Below are 12742 nucleotides of genomic sequence, written 5' to 3'. Positions count from 1 at the left end.
AACATCTCGAATAAACAACCTAACCTTGCACCTCAAGCAATTAGAGAAAGAAGAACAAAAAACCCCCAAAGCTAGCAGAAGGAAAGAAATCATAAAAATCAGATCAGAAATAAATGAAATAGAAATGAAGGAAACGATAGCAAAGATCAATAAAACTAAAAGCTGGTTCTTTGAGAAGATAAACAAAATAGATAAACCACTAGCCAGACTCATCAAGAAAAAAAGGGAGAAGACTCAAATCAATAGAATTAGAAATGAAAAAGGAGAGGTAACAACTGACACTGCAGAAATAAAAGAGATCATGAGAGATTACTACAAGCAACTCTATGCCAATAAAATGGACAATCTGGAAGAAATGGACAAATTCTTAGAAATGCACAACCTGCCAAGACTGAATCAGGAAGAAATAGAAAATATGAACAGACCAATCACAAGCACTGAAATTGAAACTGTGATTAAAAATCTTCCAACAAAGAAAAGCCCAGGACCAGATGGCTTCACAGGCGAATTCTATCAAACATTTAGAGAAGAGCTAACACCTATCCTTCTCAAACTCTTCCAAAATATAGCAGAGGGAGGAACACTCCCAAACTCCTTCTACGAGGCCACCATCACCTTGATACCAAAACCAGACAAGGATGTCACAAAGAAAGAAAACTACAGGCCAATATCACTGATGAACATAGATGCAAAAATCCTCAACAAAATACTAGCAAACAGAATCCAACAGCACATTAAAAGGATCATACATCATGATCAAGCGGGGTTTATTCCAGGAATGCAAGGATTCTTCAATATACGCAAATCTATCAATGTGATAAACCATATTAACAAACTGAAGGAGAAAAACCATATGATCATCTCAATAGATGCAGAGAAAGCTTTTGACAAAATTCAACACCCATTTATGATAAAAACCCTGCAGAAAGTAGGCATAGAGGGAACGTTCCTCAACATAATAAAGGCCATATATGACAAGCCCACAGCAAACATCATCCTCAATGGTGAAAAACTGAAAGCATTTCCACTAAGATCAGGAACAAGACAAGGTTGCCCACTCTCACCACTCTTATTCAACATAGTTTTGGAAGTTTTAGCCACAGCAATCAGAGAAGAAAAGGAAATAAAAGGAATCCAAATCGGAAAAGAAGAAGTAAAGCTGTCACTGTTTGCAGATGACATGATTCTATACATAGAGAACCCTAAAGATGCTACCAGAAAACTACTAGAGCTAATCAATGAATTTGGTAAAGTGGCAGGATACAAAATTAATGCACAGAAATCTCTGGCATTCCTATATACTGATGATGAAAAATCTGAAAGTGAAATCAAGAAAACACTCCCATTTACTATTGCAACAAAAAGAATAAAATATCTAGGAATAAACCTACGTAAGGAGACAAAAGACCTGTATGCAAAAAATTATAAGACACTGATGAAAGAAATTAAAGATGATACAAATAGATGGAGAGATATACCATGTTCTTGGATTGGAAGAATCAACATTGTGAAAATGACTCTACTACCCAAAGCAATCTATAGATTCAATGCAATCCCTATCAAACTACCACTGGCATTTTTCACAGAACTAGAACAAAAAATTTTGCAATTTGTATGGAAACACAAAAGATCCTGAATAGCCAAAGCAATCTTGAGAACGAAAGAAGGAACTGGAGGAATCAGGCTCCCTGACTTCAGACTATACTACAAAGCTTCAGTTATCAAGACGGTATGGTACTGGCACAAAAACAGAAAGATAGATCAATGGAACAGGATCGAAAGCCCAGAGATAAACCCATGCACATATGGACACCTTATCTTTGATAAAGGTGGCAGGAATGTACAGTGGAGAAAGGACAGCCTCTTCAATAAGTGGTGCTGGGAAAACTGGACAGGTACATGTAAAAGTATGAGATTAGATCACTCCCTAACACCATACACAAAAATAAGCTCAAAATGGATTAAAGACCTAAATGTAAGGCCAGAAACTATCAAACTCTTAGAGGAAAACATAGGCAGAACACTCTATGACATAAATCACAGCAAGATCCTTTCTGACCCACCTCCTAGAGTAATGGAAATAAAAACAAAAATAAACAAATGGGACCTAATGAAACTTCAAAGCTTTTGCACAGCAAAGGAAACCATAAAGAAGACCAAAAGACACCCCTCAGAATGGGAGAAAATATTTGCAAATGAAGCAACCGACAAAGGATTACTCTCCAAAATTTACAAGCAGCTCATGCAGCTCAATAACAAGAAAACAAACAACCCAATCCAAAAATGGGCAGAAGACCTAAATAGACATTTCTCCAAAGAAGATATACAGACTGCCAACAAACACAGGAAACAATGCTCAACATCATTAATCATTAGAGAACTGCAAATCAAAACTACAATGAGATATCATCTCACACCAGTCAGAATGGCCATCATCAAAAAATCTAGAAACAATAAATGCTGGAGAGGGTGTGGAGAAAAGGGAACACTCTTGCACTGCTGGTGGGAATGTGAATTGGTTCAGCCACTATGGAGAACAGTATGGAGGTTTCTTAAAAAACTACAAATAGAACTCCCATATGACCCAGCAATCCCACTACTGGGCATATACCCTGAGAAAACCAAAATTCAAAAAGAGTCATGTACCAAAATGTTCATTGCAGCTCTATTTACAATAGCCCGGAGATGGAAACAACCTAAGTGCCCATCAGCGGATGAATGGACAAAGAAGATGTGGCACATATATACAATGGAATATTACTCAGCCATAAAAAGAAACGAAATTGAGCTATTTGTAATGAGGTGGATAGACCTAGAGTCTGTCATACAGAGTGAAGTAAGTCAGAAAGAAAAAGACAAATACCGTATGCTAACACATATATATGGAATTTAAGAAAAAAAATGTCATGAAGAACTTAGGGGTAAAGCAGGAATAAAGACGCAGACCTCCTAGAGAACGGACTTGAGGTTATGGGGAGGGGGAAGGGTGAGCTGTGACAGGGCGAGAGAGAGTCATGGGCATATACACACTAACAAACGTAGTAAGGTAGATAGCTAGTGGGAAGCAGCCGCATGGCACAGGGATATTGGCTCGGTGCTTTGTGACAGCCTGGAGGGGTGGGATAGGGAGGGTGGGAGGGAGGGAGACGCAAGAGGGAAGACATATGGGAACATATGTTTATGTATGACTGATTCACTTTGTTATAAAGCAGAAACTAACACACCATTGTAAAGCAATTATACCCCAATAAAGATGTTTAAAAAAAAAAAAAAAGAAATTAAGCAGATGGTCAAGGAGCAATAAAAAAAAAAAAAAAAAGAATTGATTGAGAGCTCACCAATTGACCAATAACTTGCTAACAAGATTATAAAATGATAGGCAATGGTGATTCTTCTATTTTGCTCTGCTGATGTTCTGGTGTTTTGAAAAATATTTTCTATTCTATTGCATATTCCAAATTAAAAATCCGGGAATTTATTTGGAATAATTATATGAATTTTCATTCTGGAAAAATCTGGATAGTAACATATTTCAGGTCTTCTTATTCACAGGATTATAGTAATAATAATAAAAATAAAACATCAAAAGGTTTGATTCCCACCTCCAACAATTGTAGATAGCTATGTGATTGTTAGGCAAATGGTCGTCTAACCATAGGTTAGTAATTTCATATATGAAGATCACACATACCAAAGAGAATGGAGGTCGTGGGGATTAAACATGGTAACACATGGGAAAATGCCTCTTACAGTGCCTGACAGATGGCATATGATTAGTTCAAGTTGTATATCAATTCTTCTGTTTCACTTCCGATATGGTAAGTTGTTTTATTTACAGAACACTTTCCTGTAAGCCATCTTATTTTGCGGTTGGGATTTTGGTAAACTGGGTGGTAACTTTGTATTTTTGATGTAGTTCTAGATTCCTAGATTCCTAATGGAAAACAGTCCATCCTTCTCTTTTCTTCTTCTTTTTCCCAAAATTGTTAGAATGAAAGGAGCTAGAACTCAGCTCTATGCTATAAAGAGAGGAAGGAGAGTGTAGCAGTAGCTTATAGCCATGTCCTGCTTCAAAGGTAAAGACCAATCAATGCAGGTGGTAGATGATGTAAAACGAACATTCATTCCAGCATCACAGTTACATAACATAAGGTCTGTTTACCAAGTTCCAGAAGGAACAAAAGTGATAAGGCTGGTAATTGAAGTCAAATCAGCATTTAAAATGGAGAAATGAGATCAATCCAACAATCTAAAATTTTAAAAGAATGAATATAACTTGCTTTATGGGGCTCCTAAGAATAAATGGCGTAAGTACCACATGACTTAGAAGTGCTATGCATGAAGATGATTTAGGAATTATACTAGTTTTCTGTCACTGCTATAAGAAATTATCATAAACTTGGTAGCTTTAAAAACACAGGTTTTTTACCTTACAGCTCAAAGGTTAGAAGCCCCCAAATTTCTCTCACCTTCAGAGGGACAAACCACACGAAACTGAGCCAGAGATAAATGTATCATGAAGAAAACTGATTACTCTCTTTATGACATGAGAATTTTAATGCATGTTTACAATAACTAATGTACTCTGCTGCAGGACATTAATAAAGTTGCTTTTTTCAGGCTAGAGTGTCGTGATGCTGTAATCAGAACATGCTTTTTTCCCTTTCTTCAGCTTCAAATGCAAATTCGTCATTGGGCTGACTTCTAATAATTGCAGTGTTTCCTGCCTTGGGCTTATGAGAGAAGCCTGACAAAATAGTGTTTGCTTAGGCAGTAATTTAGACTTATTTGTGATTACTATAGCGATTACTATAGCCACAAGGTATAATTTTACTTTCTTATTTAAATTTTATGAATTTGAATGTGTTTTACACTAACTTTTCCCAATAAAGTCCAAAATGAAACCAAAAAAAAAAAAAAAATCAAGGTACCGGCAGAGCTGGTTCTCTGGAGACACTGGGGGAGCATCCCTTCCTGCCCTTTTCCAGTTTCCAGGGGCTGCCTACATCCCTTGGCTGTTGGTTCCCTTCCAGCAATAGCATCACCCTGACTTCTGCCTTTGTGGTCACATCTCCTTCTCTGACTCTGATCCTACTGCCTCCCTCTAAAAAGGATCCTGTGATTACACTGGGCCCAAGCAGCTGATCCAGGATAATCTCCTCATCTCAAGTTCCTTAGTCTCATCCCACTGCGGAGTCTCTTTGCCATGTAAAGTAACACATTCACAGGGTCAGGGGATTAGGAAGTGACATCTTTAGGGAAGGGGTGTTATTCCGCCTACCACAAGGGGTTTGGGGGGATAAGTACAATACAAAACTACCATGGAATTGAGTATAAGTCAATATGACATCAGGCTTTCAGTGACAGAAAAACAAATGTGTTTTTTTGTGGTACGCGGGCCTCTCACTGCTGTGGCCTCTCATGCTGCGGAGCACAGGCTCCGGACGCGCAGGCTCAGCGGCCATGGCTCACAAGCCTAGCCACTCCGCGGCATGTGGGATCTTCCCGGACCGGGGCACGAACCCGTGTCCCCTGCTTCGGCAGGCGGACTCTCAACCACTGCGCCACCAGGGAAGCCCAAAACAAATGTTTTTTTAATGGAAGAAGTAATCCAGCCCAGCTCTGCTGATCACAGAGCTTCTTACAGAAGACTGGGGCTAGAATAATGAGTGGACCTAAGAAAAAGATATACGGTTGTTAAAATTTGAAAAGGTTTGTGAACAAAAAGAGGATACAATGCCTTTCCTCAAATATTTATAAGGATGTCTGTCAAATGAAGGAAGGACTATTGTTCTGTTAAGGGCAAAGAGCTAGAAACTGCACGGTAAGCACAAATTGCAGTGTGGCAAATCTTTCAGTCCACGTGAAAGAACACATATTTCATTCCCTGGAGACTTTCCTTTTCTACATATCTTCAAGCTTGGAGCTTGCCAAACCCTTTATGGGCATGTGGTAGTGGACATTGAAGCATCAGATAAGAAGTTGGGTCCAACTACATTAATTTTGAAGTTATTACTTTCCAAAATTTTATTTTATTATTTAATATTGCTATCCTCTGACTTATATTTAGGAGATTCACTCTAGAGTTTATGATTATTAGATTTTTTCCATCTAACAATTTGCTTGATATAAGTCAATATTGATCTTAAGTAAGAAATCTTCAGTCAGGGGGTGAGTGAATCAGAAATAAAACCAAAGGATCTCTATAAAAACTTATACACTGTATCATAAATGAGAAATTCATATTTAACTGACACAATATAAGGTAAAGATTCACGCTTTGAAAAGTCCATACAAATGATAGAGGAGAGCTTTAATGTAGTTGTAGCAAAGAAGAAAATCGGAAACAATTTGTTTGCAAGTACATAAGAGGGCCACACGGTGAATGAGAATTGGATCTGTTCACTTTTGTAAAACTGTTGCAAATACTGTGTATAAAATATGTTATTAATCCACTGAGAGGAGGAAGCACAGATGATGTCACCTAAATTTATATACAAAATAATGTATTTATGGATTATTTTCTTTGATGGAAATAAAATAACTGTGTCCCTTCAATGACATCACTGAATTTTGAGAAACAAGTTGAATTCTGTCTCCAAACTACAGAATCTGAAATGCTGAGGGAATTTTCTCTGTCTGTCTGCCTGTCTCTTTCTCATTTTATCTTAATTCTTAAAAGCACAACTTAAAAACTAACTGTAAGCTTCAAACCCTAAATGTAGTAAAAAGGACAGAAAAGGAAGAAAGAAAGAAAGAACGTAAAGATATGCTTTTTAAGTCTTAATACAAAAATTACTTTGATGAGTAGTAAGGGAAAAGTTAATAACCAAAAAAAATCACTTGGCAATTAGGAAAATAAAGATAAGAAGTTCTGAGTACACTGAAAAAGAAATAAAGAGTGAAAAAAACATGATTAAAAATTGCAGAAAGATAATATTTGTTATTTTTTCATAAAACATTTTTTATTTGTGATGAAGAATTGCCTTATGATTCTTTAAAGCTTGAAGAGCTGGAAAGAATTAGGTGTACACACAAAGAAGAAGGAAATTATCCAAAAGATACAACCAACTAAAAAGAAAATAGAAGTTAAATGGTTAAAATAGTCAAATAGGTAAAGAGCAAAGACAGCATAATTTAAGTATCATATGTTATTTATATCTAAAAGTCATATTTATCTACTAGCAATTTTAAATTTTATCTCAAAGTTTTTTAGAAAAAAGAAAAATTCACAGTGTTTCATAGCAAACAAGAAAGGCCTGGATGACAAAGAGACAGTCCAGCCAGGTTAGGGATACAAAAACATATTTTTCAAGTACCTACATAAAAGTTGAACCTTGACATGATAAAAGGATGCACGCTTACAGTGGAAAAGCATCCAAGAGCTGTTTCCAGTGGAGAATGAAGAATTAAATTAGCTTCAAAACTACAAGCAGATCATTCTTCTCTTAAAAGCATACAGCATCTCTTCTAACGTTATACTCTATTTCATCAAGGAAGACTCCAAACTACAAAACCAAGAGAGAAGCCAGATTCCATCCAAGTCCCGTATCTGTCAAGCACATTCGTTCTATCCAGTAACTAAGAGAAGAGACCAAGACTATCACATGTCAATCTGATTTGCCTTTGTTGAAGTTAAGAAAAAACTGACTACTGAATATAACCATGTTTTAACATGTTTCTATTTAAAGTCCAAAATCTGATAAGTAAAGATAAAGTAACATGTCTTATGGCTGCAAATACCAAAGTGTCCTAGAAATGATCCCTTTAGTTTAAAAAAAGATGTGTCATAGGGGTTTCCCTGGTGGCGCAGTGGTTGAGAGTCCGCCTGCCGATGCAGGGGACATGGGTTCGTGCCCCGGTCCGGGAGGATCCCACATGCAGTGGAGTGGCTGGGCCCATGAGCCCTCGCCGCTGAGCCTGCGCATCCAGAGCCTGTGCTCCGCATTCTTCAAAATTATTTATGCAAATCATTTTTAAACTATGAAATAAATCTTGAAAATGCTATAGTGACAAGAATTTAAACCAGCCCTTTGGAAGGATAGTATTTTATACCACTTAAAAAAAAAGAAGCAGCTTATGGTTGATTGTAAACTTCCTTTGGAGACAAACAATATTTTTCAATTTGATTTCCTTTATCATCATTGATTCAGAAATCAATTCTGCATGTGTAACCTGTTAAACATGAGGTGATCTTTAAACAAAGAGGCTCAAAGTTACTACTGGAGTGGAAAGAGGGGTTGAACACTTGATACTGTACAAGAAGCAGAGTTAAATTCCTGTGTGACGTGCAATCCATTTACCTTTCAAGTCAATCATGGAGTAATTCTTTCTGCCAGGAATAATTTAACACAGCAAAGAACTCCAGCCTCTAAAACACATGCACACAAAAAAATCTAGAGATGAAAGAACACTGAACCATTTGGGTAAGGTGTTGTCATTCATTTCTTGGTGAGAGGAAACTGGGGATTTGTATTAGATATCACCTAAGTGGTAACCTGAGTGCTCAGGAAACCTGATGCTCCAGGCCCAGACTCAGAGGTTCTGACTCCACATTGTGACAAATGTATAAAAACTATGAAATCTTAACAAGCCTTATGTCTCTTCGGATACTGTTATATTTCACCTAAACTCAAGAACTGAAGTTATTTTCCACAAGCAAAGGATTGACATGGATGCAAATATGTCGTGAAGATCTTTTACAGGTGGAATTTGGAAACACATGTGTTTAACACGCGGTGCAAGCAATTATATATTGCCTCCAAATAGACAGACCCGTGGGTAGGTTATGACAACAGATGCTCTTTTCACCTAAAGACATTAATCTTAAGGAAAAGAAAGCATTCATCAGTTATACTGAGCAGGTAGCACTTTCCTGATATCTCCGCCCCCTGGTTGCCACCTGCAGAGCAAAAACGAATTGAATTTTCCTTAGAATGCTCTTATGACGGCAAAATGAACACTGGTCAACTAAAACCGAACGGTTAAAAAGAATGTAAATTCAACGCATCGCCGATTTACCGCATTGAGTTTCCTAGTCCTGATTGGGTTATTTCGGATGTTCATTTGAAAATGAGCTCCTATTTCTTATCTTTTGTTTTACAGATAAGGATACTGAAACCAGAGATAAAGCTCAGAGGGAAAGGTGACAAGAATCCAAGGTTTCTAGTATTTTGTCTTAATTTTTAATTTTATGAGGAAATCTAATTTCAAAGGTCCTTTCCTATAAAAATTGAAGGTCATACTTTTTTGGTTGTCCAAACCCCACTGTCTGCCTAACCACTCTTCTCACCAGCTTTGTTGTCAAGATATGGTAGAAAGACCATGGTGTAGAAAAATGTTTAAGTTGTGGGGATTCTGTTGCTGACTCATAGTTTTCTAAAGGTTAGTGTGATGGTTATTTACTATCTACTCCCTGCTGGAGGAGATTGCACACTAAATTTCAGACTTTGGGCAGGAAGGCAATAGAGAGAAAAGCCTAAGGGACTCACTAGAGGGGAATGAGGAGGTGGGAAGAGGAAAGAAGAGACTACCTATTTTCAGTTTTTAATAAGTGTTTTTCCAGAGCATGGACACTGCTGCTTCATGCTCCACTTCCTCTGGGCACTTCCAGCACTTCCAGCACCAGCTGTGCTGCAGCCCCTCAGAGAGACGAGGACCAAACCATTCGATCACCTTCAATGGTTCCAAGCTCTCATTTCACATTCCCACCCCCAGCCCTCCTACCAATCTGTCTAAGCCCCAGCTATGTAGAGGGAAAGTCTCCAGTCCTGCAGGTAGAAGTTGCTGCCTCCTGTAATCACTCTATCTGGGGTATCTCACATGCAGAAAAAGATTAACTCAGCAGCCCTGGAGTGCTCAAACCCTGCACATTCACAGGAAGGTCCTGTCTTTGGTCCTGGCCCTTGGCTACCTCCAGAGATGGGTTCTGAGCACTTGGAATATTCTGCTTGATAAGATTATTTTCTTATGTCTGAGGTCTTAGAGCATGAGATAACTGTTTGATCAGATAGTCTATGCTAACATTGTGATTTGGGGTAAACACTTGTTTTTGTATGTCTGAGGCTATGGGGCTTGAGGTACCAGTTGGATTAGATAGTCTATGCTAACAATGTGATTTGTAACAAATGCCTGTTTTTGCTCTGGGATGCTAAAGCTTGAGCAGCTGAGGTGAGTCACTGCCTGCCTGCTTGCCTGCCTGACTCCCTAAAAATCCTTGTACACAAGGTGATGCCGAAAACTCAGCCTCTGTGCACTGGTGCCGAATCAAATCTTGGAGACGGAGTCTTGGGTGAAGTAGAAAAGAAGAGCTTTATTGCTTTGCCAGGCAAATGGGGACACAGTGGGCCTGTGCCCTGAAAAACTGTGTGTCCCAACCCGGAAGGATTTGGTGAGGAGTTTTATAGCAATGGTTCAAGGGTGGGGTTGCTGATAAGAATCAGGGTGTGTGCAGGGCCTGCACTCCTTTAATCTGGTCTCAGGTGGTCCCCTGATGAGCTTCTTGAGGTTATCAAACTCACCTCTGGCATTAAGAGTGCTTCATTAAGTAGTTAACATCTTCCATTTGTTGGGGTTTTTATTATAGCTCTGTAAAGAGCTCAAAGGTATTGTTCTGTGTATCCCTTAAAAAGGAGCCAGGACCTGCCCCCAGGCTGCACTGTTGTTTCTTGGCTGCCCCTCCCTTGTCTCTGCGTTCCCTCCCTTCTCTGATTAGCAACTGTTCAATTCTGCCCTTTGGAACTCAGGGAAGATCATGGAGGCTGGAGCCTATTTCCTACAAGCAAGAAACTGGGGACACAGAAAGGCTTCTGCGCCCAGAAGCCCCACAGGGTCCTGCTGGATTTCACAGGGCTTGGTGAGCTTCCTTGCCCATGCTGTCACTTCATGACTGGGAGGATGAAGTGTGTTTGTGTGATCTCACTGGGAGACGACACATGGAAAAGTGTGCCTGGTTTCTCCTGGACTTCACTTCGTCTTTTCCCCTTGCTAATTTTAATCTGTATTCTTCTACTGTTATAAACTGTAACCATGAGAATAATGGCTTTCCTGAAATCTGTGAATTGTTCTGCTGAGTCATCAGTCCTGAGCATCGTCTTGGGGACACCTGACACCCCTCAACTTCTTGTTTGCTCTGTCAGCCTTGATAACATCTGTGTGACAAAGCTTTGAATTAAATATCCACTGTATTTGAAATACTTTGAATGTCTTCTATTCTCCTTATTGGACATTGACTGATAAATGGCAAATTAATTAGCATCTTCAGTGCACAATTCCTTATAGATGTAGTGAATGACTTATAAGTGATAATCTCTATGAGTCTGTACCTCCTTCCCCAGAAATAATTTTTTCTCTCTTTCTCACTGTCTGGGGCATGGACCATTTATGTCTCAAAGAAAAATCACTTTTAATATTTTCTTATTCCATCTTCTAAGAGAGAAGGTTACATTATCTCCTAAACTAATACAACAGAACCCAGCTCTTCAATCCAAATTTCAGAATTGTTATTTCAGATACCTCCTCTTTTAATTTTTCTCCAACCTTCTTGAGGTATAACTGTATATATTTAAAGTGTACACATGACGATTTGATACAAGTATACTCTGTGAAATGATTACCACAATCAGGTTAATTAACACATCCATCACCTTACATAGTTACCTTCTTTTGCATGTGTGTGGTATGGACACTTAAGATCCTCCCTCTTAGCAAATTTCAAGTGTACAGTACAGTATTATTAATTACAGTCACCATGCTGTATGTTAGACCCCCAGCACTTATTCACTTTATAACTGAAGGCTTGTACTGTATGACCAGCATCTCCTCATTTCCCCCACCCCAGCCTCTGATAGCCACTTTCTACTCTTTGTTTCTGTGAGTTTGCTTTTTTTAGATTTCACACGTGAGGTTATACAGTGTTTTCTTTCTCTGTCTGGCTTATTTCACTTAACATAATGCCCTCCAGGTTCATCCATGTTGTTGCAAAAGGCAGGAATTCCTTCTTTCTCATGGCTAAATATAGTAATATTCCATTTTCTGTGGAATCACATCTTCTTTATCCATTCATCCATCAATAGGTACTTAGGTTGTTTCCATATCTTTGATATTCTGAGTAATATTACATGGGAGTGCAGATGTCTCTTCGAGATACTGATTTTGTTTTCTTGGGGTATATGTCTTTTTATTGTGGTGATGGTTTCATTTGCTATTGTTGGGCTGCACCCTGCAGACCTACAAGCCCTGTGCATGCCCAGCTTCAAGAATGAAGAAAGAGCCCAGAGTCAGCAACTGAGACATCAATGGTTTAATGGATGGGGGATCTTACACGTTGAAGCAAGGTCCTGGAGTGACACCGCACCGTGTGCAGTGCATGGTGGGCAGGACGTGGTGTCAGTCTTTGCTCCGGGGGAATGGGGAGATTGCCAGTTACAGGGGAATTGATGTCAGGTTGCCTCATCGGTTACCACGGAAACCAGCAGAGGGGCATGCCCCTCACTGCTCCTTTGAGAAGAGCAATCATGAACTGGGGCCTGGGGCAGGCACATAGGAAGGTCATTCATGTGAGTAGGTGTAGGTGAAGCAGGCACTGGTCGGGCAGGGGATGGACAGAGAGCAAGAGGACAGCCACCTTGAATGGCCTGACCATACATCTATGCAGAAGCCTTTTAGTTTGATGTAGTCCCACTTGTTTATTTTTGCTTTGGTTGCCCTTGCCAATCTAAAACCTTACCCCCTGTTTTCTTCC

This window comes from Pseudorca crassidens, chromosome 4 (genome assembly GCF_039906515.1).
Source record: "Pseudorca crassidens isolate mPseCra1 chromosome 4, mPseCra1.hap1, whole genome shotgun sequence".
In the NCBI taxonomy this organism is placed as follows: Eukaryota; Metazoa; Chordata; class Mammalia; order Artiodactyla; family Delphinidae; genus Pseudorca; species Pseudorca crassidens.
This window is presented reverse-complemented; position numbering follows the sequence as displayed.